Raw genomic sequence first — 14,670 nt, 5'->3', positions numbered from 1 at the left:
GATGACAAGGGCAATGGGTGATGCAAGCTGCAGTGGCCTCCTGGCAAGAAATATTTGACAAATTAAGCACTGCGGAATTACTGCTACCACTTTGTTCAACGCAATGGCTGAAAGAGGCTGATCCCCTCTCCTCACTCACTCCAAATATGATGTCCTGTGGTTGACACAAACTGATAATCACACTTCGAGGAGGCAAGTTGTGAAGGTGGCAGACCCAAATATATTTCTATGTATATTTTACATGTAATATGTAAGGAAAAAAAGTCGGAAATAAGGCTTAAGCGGTCTCTAGCACAGACATAACATTGACCATTTTTTGTAGATGGGTATAAAAAGACCTGAGAAATCGGAGAAGGGGAGATTTGGCTGCTGCTACATTACATTAAGGATGTCTGGCAACATAGGAAAAGTAAACATAAAAGTAAACATAACAATAAGTAATTCTTTCAAAATTGTTACAAAACACAGCTACCAGTGTGACAAACGTCGATGTTTGCTTTTATGTAACCTAACCCACCACATTTGGGACAGAATTACCCGTTTGACATTGCAGAATGTTTCATAGAGGGTAACAAATGCATTTATGAGGCGTTTTCTTTGAAAAATTAGTAAAGTCAAAGAGTCATAGTTTTCCGGAAAAAATGTACGCGGTGCCCGGATTTACTAAAGAGTGGGGGCAGCAGATGTGCGTGCACAACGTCAGAGTTGGAATTTTACAAATATTTCTCGCAGGGTTTCATGCCCAGCCTGACACAGGAATCTTTAAATCAGCTATTATGTCTCGCTTTGATTAATGGTTTTGCCCGTAGGGTTCTCGGAAAATACCCTTCAGGCAAACATGAAAAGGTGAAAGATAAATAAAACTTAAGATAAGCACTGCTTTCAAGATACAAAACGGGATTATTTGGCTGCTGGTTGTTGCTGCTTCCTGCCTAAGGGGTTTACCAACATTTTATTCTGCAAAAACAGGAAATACCGGTTTTAACCGCCAGCAAGAATTGCTCGAAGGTGCCCAGGAGAGGTAGATAAAGAACCTATGGTCCTAAGAGTTGTGCAAGCGGTTCAGACGCCAAGTCGAGGAAGGTGCAGCACGGACCCGCCCTTTGCCGCTTCTCTTCGTCAGTCATCCGCTTCTCGAGGGTACTTCGGCGCGGTACAAGCAGTGCAGTTCGGGCCTCTCGTGCTTGGTGAGTACCTACCATGGTTGTCTGGTGGACGCCGACGGCGCTTTCCGAGGCCAGTAAGGCACGAATGTGACTCCGGAGTGCGTGTTTTTTATGAACTGGATCTCCGTTACTGGAATCTTAGTTCAGCTTTTTAAGGATCGGGTTAGATTTTTTATGGTGCATGTTTGCTCTTGTAGGAGGTTATAGACCGGTGCCCCTGTGGTGGTTCATGCCTTCAATACAACACCATCTTACCTGAGTTCATTGTGTATTTTATGCAAGTGTTTCCGTTGATGGTTGTGTCACACTGCTCGAAACGAGCCTTTCCACTCCGTAGGAACTGCCCGCCGCAGCTATGCAGTCCATTTGTAGCATGGAGAGGAGTTACTCGTTGAAAAGAACTTGGAGCTTTGTCACTACCCAAAAATAAAAATCAACACTGCCCTTTTCTTTCAAAACTGGGCACGCTTTCTCGCCATTTTGCATTCATTCTAGATAGAATGTTGTCCCTGTTTTGCTCTAGACAACAACGTGTGTACTTTGGGGGCAGATTTACAAGCCTCTTGCGCCACTTTTGCGTCACTTTTCCAATGTTAAAAGCAACGCAAAAGTGGCGCAAGGGGGTTGTAAATCTGCGCCTTTATTCTTTGCCCCAAACACAGCAAACCATCAAATGCAGTGGTGCGATCTTTACTTAGGGGTAAGGCAGCACTACTGGCTAGAAAATAACTAACTCAGTAAATACAAAACATTCTCATTTTCAGTGCAGGATGCATGCACAAATGTTTGATTTCGAGATGTAGGTGAAAGGGCACAGTGCAAACCCCGACAAGTAAACCATGGACGTTCTGCAGAGGTAGACCCATGTTTATTTATTTATCTGAAAGTTTTATATAGCGCTAGCTGGAATCGAAGGTGTCAGAGCGCTTTACATGATCGTGAGCGAATCTGGTGACTCAGGAACACAGAATTTATATGAGGCGAGACTCATTAGAAACTAGTACACACCAACAGCACAGTAACAGAAACCATGCTAAGCAGACAGGAGACAGCATACAAGCAAATAGCCGACTTTGACATAAGGTTCAGACCTGAGCACAAGAATAGTAACCGAGGATCAGAGGACTAAGAATTAAAGTATTTGTTGAGGAGGAGAAGTCTCTGGTCTCTTTTGAAGCCAGGGAAGGAGTGGCATGCAATTGTATTTATTTCGTTATTTATTTATTTAATGCAGTTTTATATAATGCAAACGTTACCCAAATGTGTCAGAGCACTTTACAAAAGAAACAGGTAAGTTACAAAAGGTACACATGATAGTGTATATATTCTAAAAAGTTACACACACGTTGGGTTAATACAGGTATAGAATACATATTTACTAAATTGACCTCATTTGAGTGCCAGGCCGCCGTAAGGGTCATGGAATAGGTTGAATTATTACTGAAAGTGCCTTAGGAGGAAAAATTCTTGGACCGGCGCAAGACGAACCAAAGCAAAAGCATTTGCCAAGAATGTTTTCATTAATCAAGGCGGTGGTTTCAGAGGGATGGAGGAAGTTAGTTTCAAATTCTAGCCGCATTACCTGAGAAGGATGGAGCCATAAAACTTTCCCTTTTGAAGGTAGGAGGTTCGAGCAGTTTTCCACATTGTGTGAAGGTTTAGAGCAGCCTGAGGTTTTGAGTTTATTTGCCAGATAGCAAAGAGTGGAAGTGTGCAAGGCTTTATTTGTGATACAAGGAGTTTTGTAAATTGACCTTGCTTCAATGGGGAGCCATCAAAGGGAAAACAGCATCGGCGTCCTGTGAGAACTTTTTAGTCTTAACTCTTACCAGATGTACTGTGCTAGACGTCGGGTTAAGCAAATAGGAATTTCTATGATACTTTCCTACATAGACCCCTAGGTTTTCTTGTTGTTCATCATTTCTTTTAGCCCCAATAAACAAAGTGAGTCACTGAATGGAGGATGAATTTCAGACGAGAAAGGTGGGTTTTCAGGAGGCCAGAAAGGAGGGATTTGCAGCAGTCCAATGAGGAAAGAACGATTGGACCAAAGTTTTTAGGTCTTCCTTGCACTGAACCCCCTAGAGAAGGTACATCTGGTATCGTTCATTCTTGACAATGGTATTGATATGTTAAGCCTTTTGTCTAGGATGACGCCTAGGGATTTTGCGCTGTCAACAATGGTAGGCTTGTTGTTGAGAATGTTCAGATTGTTCATCTATGATTGGACAGGAGGAGGAGACAGTGAGGTCTAGAGGAGAAGGAATTCTGTTTTGGAAGGATTCAGAATAAGTTGATGTGTTGACAGCTAATCTTGGATAGAGGTGAGAGTGGTGTTGAGGATTGAAATGTCACATGCAGAAGACACCATTAGGCAGATTTGGGTCTCATCAGCATAGAGGTAATAATGGATCCCAGATTTGTTTAGGAGTTTCCCTGTGGTTCAATGTAAAGATTGAACAGGATTGGCGCGAGGATCGAGCCATGAGGGATTCCTTGTCCAACAGCCATTGAACTGGAGAGACAATTTGCTATTCTGATCATCTGGGATATACCCGAGAGAAATGATTCTAACCATCTGAGCTCTGTTCTTTCAAAACCCAATCTTAGTGTTCAGAAGAGTGTTGTGATAATATGCAATCACATTCCAAGACGGTGGACATGTATTGCCAGTGTTCCTAAGACTTAAGGGAGTGCACCAGACACTGAGGAGATGAGGATGGGGAGGGTAAACTTTTTAAAAATTCAATGAGGGCCTCTTTGGGAGGGACTGGTGACTACTTGTGTTCCTGAGCATTGAAGGTTTGGTGATTGGTAGGTGTAAGGGGGTAGGACTGCAATTTCCATTGTTCATGAGCGGAAGTTTTTAGACAAGTTCTTTCTTTTTGTTTCTGATTACTGCTACAGGAAGGCTGAATGACAGCCAGATGCAAGATCCTACGCTTTATTGTACTCATGTTGTAGGTGATCCAGGTTCGAGACAGACACACAGCTGTCTGCCCTGAGAATCATTACTTTACACAAACTCACAAAATCAGTCTCAGTTCTCTGTCATCCACCTTGATCGTCAGAAGGAAAGAGGAAGAGTATGTACAGCATAAGCATTTAAAATACAACATTCATGTTTGGCTGTTACCTTTCAGCGGATTGTTGGCCATACAGGCTGCATACAAATTCTTTTATAATGCTTGATAGTATTACAGTCACATAAGATAACATTTCTATGGGTCCGGTCCATGGCCCTGTAGTGTACAGCCACAACATTAACCCACATATCACCAACTGAACAGGCATGGAACAGCTGAAGTCAGGGCTGCTTTAGCGCTGGTGGCGCCCTGTGGGACAATGTCTTTTGGCACCCCCGCAATGACCACCTCTGCCGCAGATTCCCTCACAAGCACCCTTTAACAGTGCCTCTCAAATCTCCATAACCACTGTCTCTCAGATTCATTTACTTTCAAAAGACCACTCATACCAGTGTAAGGGGTCAGGGCACTTTACACTGCACATACATTGCACAGAGACAAACATATGTGTGTAAATAAGTGTAGAGGAAATGTGACATCAGACAGTACTACAAGGTGTAGTGTAGGAGTGACAAGCCATCGATACTGGTAGGCAATATAAATGATATTCGGATTGAGCAAAGGCACAAATTCAGATCTTAAAATGTAACGTCATTGTTAGGGGTTCTCTTTCATAATAAGAATTGTTTTCTACCCAAATGAACCCTTTTCACAAGATAAGGGTAATGAAAGACTGGACAAAACAACATATAGCTCCAACATATACCTTGCAGTTTACCTGCAGTTGTAGTACGACAGTTAATAGCTCAATGTTCTATTTTAGGATTTTGACTTATAAACGACAAGTAACAAAAGGAGCTCTCTTGCAGAAGGAGTAAGCCACTGACCTATTTACATTATATGCACTTCGATATCAGCATGGTGCACGTTCTTAGCTGCAGTCATTTTACCCTCTGCGCTACCTTAGGATCAGTCAAAACATCCACTAGACAAACCTCCGGTCTCTTTGCAGGAAGATGATTAATCACCAGACTTCTCTTGACATTTTAATTGATGTCTGAAAGTTGCAGGCGTCCAGGAACCAGGCAGCATGTGCTTTTAAAAAGATAATACATATTTTCAAAAATGACGCCCCTACCCCAATTCAACACCCTTTGCGGTCACACTGATCGCACCGCCCTAGAGCTGGCCCTGGCTAAAGGGATCCGCTATATGCTGCTGGACAGTAGAGAATTTTAACTTACTTTACTCCAGGTCCCAAAAAGCTATATATACAACTGTTTTTTTTTAATTCTTTTATTGCACTATACTTTATTTTGTTAATTAAAAAATAAATTTATTGAGAGTTTAATTCACAGTTGTACAAAGTAAAGTGCTTACAGTGCTCAATTTCAATTTTGGTTGACATATTGTCCAGAACTGTGCGGCCCGCCTCTTAATGGATGTTCCAAAACGTAATTCTGCTAAATTAGCGCTTAGGCTTCCTGTTCAGGAAAGAATCAGGTTTAAGGCAATCTGTCCTATCAACAAGTCCATCGCTGGTAATTACCCCATTATGATTCAGTCCATGGTGCAATAATATTGCATATTCTTGCAGTCCCTAGGATCAAACGGTCACGGACGGGAGGTCTACGGTTTCCATACAACGCGGCCAAGTTCTGGAACCAGCTTCCAGACTATATTTGTCTTGAACATGACTATCTCACGTTCAGGAAGCAGTTGTAGACCTTTCTCTTTCCATGATCAGTGGTGAATGATAAGGTGTCACAAGAAGCGCTGGAATGCCAATGGGTAGCCATGCGCTATACAAGTGAGTATTCATTCATTCATACTCCTACAGACATGGTCCATACTCAGATCGCAATAAAATCAAAAATGCCATTACAAACTACATAAGAGCACATCTAGAAAACAAAAAAATAGCCACATGTTAAACAATTTCCCTTTAACATTTCGTCTTTACAAATTCGCAGACTAAGGGGCTCATTAGGATGGTGGGCGGACATCAGTCCGCCTGCCATCATAACAGTGCTGGGAGCCCCCCACCAGTCGTCCTGCGGTCCCACCAGTGCAATTAGGATGCGCCCGCCATAGTGGCGGGCACATCCTGGCCTTTTTGCGGACGGTGCTGCTGGCATGAAACACTGTCCGCAATATAAAAAGAGCATGCTCAGCATTTCCCTGCACCATGTGGCAGGCACCACGCGGTGCCTGCCACTTGGTGCATGGAATTGCAACCCCCCCATGCACCCCACACCACACACATAGAGGGGACCCACAATGAGCCCCCAAAGCCAGTTTCCACCTGTCTTTTGTGGCAGGATATCCGCCACAGAAAGATATGCGGAAAGGCATACCGTAATCACTACGCAATGTTGCCCTGGATCCGGGTTCCGCAAGGCAGGCGGAAAAGGACCGCCTTGCCGAGCCATGGCGGATGAACTTTCCGTCCACTGCGGAACCATTGTGATTCCCACAGCCATCCGAATTTGGCAGTCCTTCCACAATCATAATGAGCCGGCCCGGCTTTGGCAGTCCTTCCACAATCATAATGAGCCCCTAACTTCCTATGGACTTCTCAAATTTTGCAAATGACCCTGAACTTAATGCAAAGCATCTCTCCAGCTCTTTAACTGTGTCACGTGACGATGGGCATGTGCGTGGGACGGCTACTTCTCACACATGATATTACATCGTGTGACATTTATTCGAATGCATACACCCAATTTCCAGGTGTGTCAGTGTATGAATGACATGTTTGTTTCTTTAAAATGTCGACTGACATTGTCGTTGTGCTTAGACTATACATTGATGCCAAAAATCGATTGTTTGTACAATTATCAAGTCTTTATAATACAGTCATTAACACAGAATGACTTCACAACTCAACCTTTAACATGCATGTAAGTACCATGTGGGAAATAATTTGTTCCTTTGCCATGCATGTCTTTACCACATAGGTAAGTATTTGTTTTAGAATAATATACATATTAACTTCTTTTTTTCAAACAAAGTTTAAGGATGGGCAGTGGAAAAGGGAAGTCAGGGTAATTTTAGGGTTTAGGGGTGGGTAGTGATAATAGGAAGTAAGGGTATATTTAGAGTTTAGAGGTGAGTGTTGGAAAACAAAATAAGGGTAATTTCAGGCTTTCTGCATGGATAATGATAATGGGAGGTTAGGAGTACGTTAACTGCCTGAGGGAGGCTAAAAAAAGGAATATATGTTAATGTATATTATTTCTTTTTAATGTATTATATATACTAGATGCATAAATGTGGACATTATATACACGCACACACACATATATATACATCCAGTGAAAAAAGCAAAGGTTAAAGTAACATTATAGTTAGGTCAATTCGTCAGTGACAATGTTAATGTTTTGAAGTTTTGACTTGCGCCCCCTCATGCACTGCTTATAGCCATACATATGGTATCACTCATGACATGTTCTATAACTTTATTTATGACATGACTTATTTCATGTCAAATGACATCATTGATGATATTAACTGTTATTTTTTTAGCTAAAAACATTAATGTTGTCACTGATAAATTCACCTGACTATGGGCCAGATGTATCAATGGTTTTCCCGTTCGCAAATAGGCCGATTCTCAGAATCAGCCTGTTTGCAAACGGGAAAAAGCCTTTTGGGATGTATCGTTCCAAAAGGCCCTCGCAATATAGGGAATCGCAAAATGTGTGATCTGTATTTTGCAAATGCATTTAAGGAATCGCAAATTGCAATTCCTTAAATACAATGCAGAAAGCACATAAGTTGTGCGAATTAGCTTAAGAAATAGCAGATTACCACCAACTCCAAGTTGATGGTAATTTACGATTTCTTTGAAAAATGCACTCTTTTGCATTTTTTATAGTGCCATGTGGCGCACATAGATTCCCTTAGGGCATGTATGTGCGCCACACGTGCACACATACATATTTCAGTCGTTCAACAGGGTGTTCTTTTGACACCTTGCACCCTTGTAATTGCATTCGCAATTTGCGAGTACCTAATGGGTACTCGCAAATTGTGAATGTCTTCCCATTCATTCATACGGGCATCTAGGCCCATAGGAATGAATGGGAAGATATTCCTTGATTGCAAATTGAAATTTGTGATTCACAATTAAGGAATATAAAGGAATCATCACAATTATTATTGCGATTCCTACATACACTCCACTTTTTGAGTCCTTTTTTTTAATAATCTTTTTTTTGAACAAATAAGCAATCTACTATTACGTGTACAAAAATCATACAGATATATGAGTGGCAACATATGGAGTGCCATCTGGAGAACTAGCAATCAAATAGAGGGATTTCGTACGCATTATATGATACATTTGCAATTTTGTAATTTTTGTTCTAAACCAAACCATAAATAAAATACTGTAATGCAAACAAAGACAAAATAAAAAATACACAATAAGAAAAACAAACCCAATCATATGTGCAAGTTTGCGAGAGCAAGAGAGCAGATCAATTAGTCCATCAAATGTCACAAGAATAGAATTGTCGTTTGACAAGGGCAAACACCATTGCATTTTGTATCAGGCCAGGCCGCAGTAGGCACTAAGGGCCAGATGTAGGTAATTCATATTTACCAACTCTTAAATACCGAATTTTACCGATTCGGTATTTAAGAGTCGGTAAATATGAAGGGGCGAGATGTAGGTATTACAGATTCTGTAACTACCGAATCGTTAAGATTCTGTATTTACTGATTCTGTAAATACCGATTCAGTAATGCCCATTGATTTCTATGGGCATTGAAGCCCATAGGAATCAATGGGCATTACCGAATCGGTATTTACCGATTCGGTAAATACCGATTCCAGCAAGGGTGCAGGGAGTGTCACTTTGACACCCTCTAGCACCCCAAATACAGGCATGTGTGCCATGTGGCAAACAGACATGCCCTAAGGGCATGTCTGTCTGTCACATGGCATAGGTGTGCATGCACACATGTGCATGCACACCAGGATTCGGTATTTTACCACCCAATTGGATTCGGTGGTAAAATACAGAATCTGAAAGGCCTTTGGGACTTAGAAGAGTCCCACCTACATCAGGGTTTTACCAAATCGGTAAAATTACGGATTCGGTATTTTACAGAATCGGTAATTTAAATGATGCCCCTACATCCCAATCACCAAATACCGGTCGGTAACGACCAAATTCGGCCGTTACTGACCGGTATTTGGGCTCCTACATCTGGCCCTAAGTGAGAAGAAACATTGTCTACAGGAATACATTCACAGAACAGGTCACCTTATTAAACTCCCATGCAATCCTTGATCCCGGCAAACAGCTTGGTTTGTTGCGCAGTGCTAACGTAACTGACACCATAATAATGGTGTAATCGGCCACAGTGTAACCATGCATGCCAGCCTAGCCCACCCCCTCAGGTACAATGGGGTTAATCGACTGGGACTGTTGTTTCTGCGTAAGTTTTGCAATGTATGTACGATATGGCCCCCATATGTCCACTGGTCGGGAAGCAGCCGGAATCTGCTCGGAGTATTCCACACTGTTGACATTGCAGTAGGACATGCTGCGAAGCCAAGCCTGAGTGCTGGGAGCGTGCCTAGCGCTCCAGAGCAGTGCGATCTCTCTTTCCGCTAATAGAAAGCCAATGGCCACCAGTTTGCGGGAAGAGCGTGGGAAATTGACGACATAGCCCAGTAGCGCTACTTCAGGAGTGGGAAGCACCTCCAAGTTCAAGATATCACCCAATATACAGTGTACCTGAAGCCAGTAGTTATGCAAAAGCGGGCACGTCCAGGAAAGATGGTTGAAATCAGCCTGTGGGGCCCGGCATTTAGGGCAGCAGTGTTGCCTGCTAGCATCGATCTGATGAGAAAGAGCAGGAGTATGATATATTCATCTCAAAAAATGAAAGTGTATAAGCTTATGTCTGCTATTAATGGACACGTCATGCCGCCCATTGGTCGTCAGTTATCTGATTACCCAGATCGCCCTCCCACGCGGCACGCACCACAGTGTCCAAAGAAGGAAGCGAGGCGAGACATAGTTTGTATAGTTTAGAGACTACATGTGAGCCCGTCTGACTCTGTATTATGAATGTGAGCATGGTAGCGTCCTCTGGGGGAAGTGGAAATGTGCGGAACTCTGCACGGAGCAGATCTGAGTCTAGTCAGTGTGAAAGAATCCATAAATGTTCAGTCAGCAAAATGCTGCTCCTCTCTCATGGAGAAAACATGGCCATCGGGGAAGAGGTCCCCGACCGTGTCTAGGTGGAATTTGGATAACGTGCGCTATACCACAGATTCACCGGTGATAGGGAGCCTATGGGAATTAGGCAATGGAAGGGCAGGAGAGTATAATGTTTCAATTTGAAGTAGTCTGCGTAATTTTTCCGAAGCCCAGCACGTGGTGGAAACTGTTTGTATATCTTGTGGGTCCTGAGGAAACCCTTTGGGAAGGATGGACTTAAGGAGCACAGGTAACACTAGGTCAGCCTCAGGTTTCAGATATGGAATTCTGGCATCTGGGTGAAACCAGGAATAAGCATACGGGCATTGTGCTACTAAATAATAAAGGAAAAAATTGGGCACGCCAAAGCCACCCCGCTCATAAGGAAGCATCAAAGTACGCCAGGACACACGCGGGTTTCTACCGCCCCACACCAGACGCAACAACAATGAACGAAGTTGCGAAAAAAACCTTGGTGAGAGGAATCGGGATATTGTTAAATAAATACAGAAACCGGGGAAGCACGATCATTTTAATTATGGCAATCCGACCAGGACAAGGGGAGGTGAAGCCAGCGCTCCATATGGTCCTCCAAGGAATCCAATGCATGACCGTAATTTAAGCGAATAATGGATACCCTCGACCCATGCCCTGCTAAATATTTAGCGAAAGTTGCGGAGGTGATCAATCCTCTGGCAAACCCGCTGTTAAAACTTTCGCTGAGTCAGGGAGTGGTCCCGCAAGCCTGGAAGCAGGCGATGGTGATCCCATTGCTAAAAAAACCCGAAGGCCCCGGTTAATTATAGGCCCATTTCTCTGCTGCCGGCTTTCACGAAGATTGTGGAAAAGCACGTTCAGGTTGTGCTTTCCAATTTTCTTGAGACCAACGAGATCTTGCATGCCACCCAGTCGGGTTTTCGTCCCCATCTAAGCACAGAGACTGCGCTCCTTGAGGTCTCAGAAACCATTAAAGGTGTTCTGGACTCTGGGGGCAAAGTCATGCTGGTGATGTTGGACTTGTCGGCGGCATTCGACACCGTCCCCCATGATGGCCTTCTCGCAAGACTCTTTGAGATAGGTCTGCGGGGGACGGTGCTCGATTGGTTTTCTTCCTTTCTAGCCGGCCGCCGGCAAACGGTCTGGGCGTCGCCAGATTCCGCCGTGATGCCGCCTCTGGGAGTCGGGGTCCCACAGGGCTCTATTTTGAGCCCGACCCTTTTTAACATCTTTATGACCCCATTGGCGGCGTTGGCGGAGTCGCATGGCGCCCGGATCGTGTCCTACGCTGACGACACCCAGCTCCTCTTCTCTTGTAAGAGAGGGGGAGACTTCGATGAGGAGAGTATCCGGGATTGCCTTGGGGCTGTTTTCCAATGGTTCCAACTGAACAGCCTCAAGTGCAATTCCGATAAGTCCGAGGTACTCTTCTTCGGGTGCGACACAGAGCCAGACTGGCAGGCCTGGTGGCCGATTAATATGTTTCCTCCGTCTTGTTCTTCCCATGTCGCTAAGAATCTGGAGGTCAAGATGGATAAGGGGTTAACATTGAAATCCCAGATCCTTGGCGTGGCGGGCACCTGCTTCGGCATCCTTAGGATGTTGCGGAGGTTCCTTCCCCTGTTGTCTGAGGAGCACAGGAAACTGACAGTGCAGGCTCTGATTGGGTCCAGGTTGGATTATTCCAACATTCTTTACCTGGGCCTACCAGAGTACTTGCTGCAGCGGCTTCAAGTGGTGCAGAACGCTGCCGCGAGAGCAATCTTTGGATTAAATAGACGGGCCAGTGCATCGGGCCTCTTAAAAACTTTGCACTGGCTTCCCATCCGGAAACGGATCGCCTTCAAGGCTTTGACTCTGGCCTATAAAGCTCTCCACGCGGTGGGAGCAAAATACCTTCAAAACAGACTGGTCTTCTATCAACCGACCAGGTCTTTGAGGTCGGAATCTCTGTTTTTGGCGGTTTTCCCGCGTGTGAAGAGAGCTCGCCTGGGAGGCCGCTCTTTTGGATTGCTGGCGCCACAGTTGTGGAACTCTCTGCCGCTTGCTCTGCGGGGAGCTACCAGTCTCCTTGCTTTTAGAAAGGGCCTTAAAACCTGGTTGTTTACTCAGTAGCCTGTCTGTCCTGTATGTACTTTTTCTGCATTTCTGTCCTTTTTTTTATCGGTGTTATGTTATTGTGTTGCAGCCTTCCTTTTCCATTAAAGCGCCGGGACACTCTTTTTGAGTAGCCGTGCGCTATACAAAAGAATAAATAACATAACATAACATAACATACTGTGTCAAGGTGGACATGAATTCCCAGATATTTCACAGAATCCGTGTTCCACTCTAGGGGAAAAGCACACGGCCATTGGGAAGTGGAGGGGGTAAGCGGATAAATTACAGATTTATGTCAGTTTATTCGAAGGCCCGAATATTCTCCAAAACGGGCTATTTCCTCTAACAGAGGTTCCAGATTTATCTGAGGCGCCCGGACATATAAAATCGTGTCATCTGCGTATAGAGAGACGAGGAGAGATCCAGTGCGAAACTGAAGCCCTCTGTGGAGGTGTTTCTCCTGAAAATGGCGAACCAGAGGATCCATCGCGAGGATGAACAGCAAAGGGGATAAGGGGCATCCTTGTCGGGTGCCCCGCGAAAGTGTAAAGTTTTCAGAGATGGTGCCATTTAAACGCAGCCGGGCAGTAGGCGCTGTATACAGTAACTCAACTGTAGCCACAAACATCTCCGGTATTCCCATTCGCCTCATGACTGATAAAAAAAGGCCACTCAAGCTATCGAACGCTTTCCTCGCATCCAAAAACACTGCTGCGGCTGGTATAGAGGGATCCATCCTGTGTAACACAGAGAACAACATCCTCAGATTGAAGGAGGTGGATCTGTGTGGAACGAATCCGGACTGAGCTGGTGAAACGATGGAATCCATTAATAGCGATAAGCGGATCGCGAGAACTTTAGCCAAAATCTTGTAGTCCAAATTTAGTAGGGACAGGTGCCTATAAGAGCTACATAAGGAGAAGTCACGGCCTGGCTTGGGAAGAAGAACAATTACCGCTTCCCTGAGCGTGGGTGGTAGAACGCCGGATTCTAGAGCTTCTGCGTAAACCTCGACTAGCCGTGGTACAAGTTCCACTTTGTATTCTTTATACAAATCGGCAGAGAAACCGTTGAGGCCCGGTGCAGAGGAGCCCTTCAATGAATCAATGGCTTCAACTATAAAATCTGGGGTGATAGGCGATGCAAGGAATTCCTGCATGTATTTCTCGAGGTATACCATGGCAATCTAATTCAAATAAGGGCCAGGGTTGCGTTGTTCCTCTGAAAGCGTGGATGTGTAGAGAGTTTTGTAGTATGACAAGAATGTGCTGCATACATCGGGAGTGGAGTGGTGTGCCCTGCGAGTCCACAATGTCAGTGATGTAGACCGACTGGTGAGGAGGACGGAGCAGTTGCGCGAGCAATTTGCCCGGTCTGTCCCCCTCTCCATACTGACGCGCTGTATAATGTTTGCCCATAAACCATAGCTCCCTGTCTGCAGTGTCTCGAAATTCCAATAGCAATTCCAGACGTTTGGCTTCTTTAGCCTCATATGGGACTGTAAGTACTTCCTTTTCTATCCTAGAGATGTCTGTTTCAATACCGGTTAAGGTGGAACGAATCTCTCACAGAGCTCTGACATGTTTATCAATACAAACCCCACGAATGGTGGCTTTGAATCCCTCCCATAACGTGGCCCAGGAGCCCACATGTCAAAATAGTCGCCAATAGCGCCGCGGAGCTCTTCCTTAAAAACCGGGTCCAACAGGGCCCTCCCTGGGAACTGCCACTGTCTTTCATAACCACCTTGTCTGGGAATTAATAAAGTTAACACAATGGGGGAGTGGTCCGATAACGTGCGCGGAAGGGTGGAAAGGTCGTCCACCCAGCCGGCGACGCCAGGGGAGAGTAGCCAATAGTCTATCCTAGTGCCAGTGTTGTGGAACCCGGAATGATGTGTAAAATCGGGTGCGTTGGGGTGCAGCCGAGCCTCTATGTCTATGAGGGAGAAATAGGAACAAATATCTGCGAGCACTGATCGGGACGGGGCTTTACAGTCGGGGAAGTAGAAGTACTGTCTCTATCAGGATTCAGTAATGAATTAAAGTCGCCACCCATCACTAACAGATCTATGTCGGAGTGAAGCAGCGTCAGTTTAAGGTCTTGAAAAAAAAACGGGGGAATCTATGTTGGGCCCGGAGACTCTCACCATGGCAATCT

The 14,670-nt window shown here is 44.6% G+C and overlaps 1 protein-coding gene across 1 annotated transcript in view; it reads left to right on the top strand.

Moving 5' to 3' along the window:
- Positions 1-913: 913 nt before the first annotated feature.
- The window catches only part of LOC147712936 (cytosolic phospholipase A2 gamma-like), a 405,968-nt gene continuing 392,211 nt past the window's right edge, over positions 914-14,670 (top strand). The window contains exon 1 of the mRNA XM_086923599.1: positions 914-1,187. The gene's annotated coding sequence lies outside the window, so the exon portion shown is untranslated. The remainder of the gene's footprint in view (positions 1,188-14,670) is intronic.

Source organism: Lissotriton vulgaris, chromosome 5 (assembly GCF_964263255.1).
Source record: "Lissotriton vulgaris chromosome 5, aLisVul1.2, whole genome shotgun sequence".
In the NCBI taxonomy this organism is placed as follows: domain Eukaryota; kingdom Metazoa; phylum Chordata; class Amphibia; order Caudata; family Salamandridae; genus Lissotriton; species Lissotriton vulgaris.
Note: the sequence above shows the minus strand (reverse complement) of the source record. Positions and strands in the feature narration are given on the sequence as shown.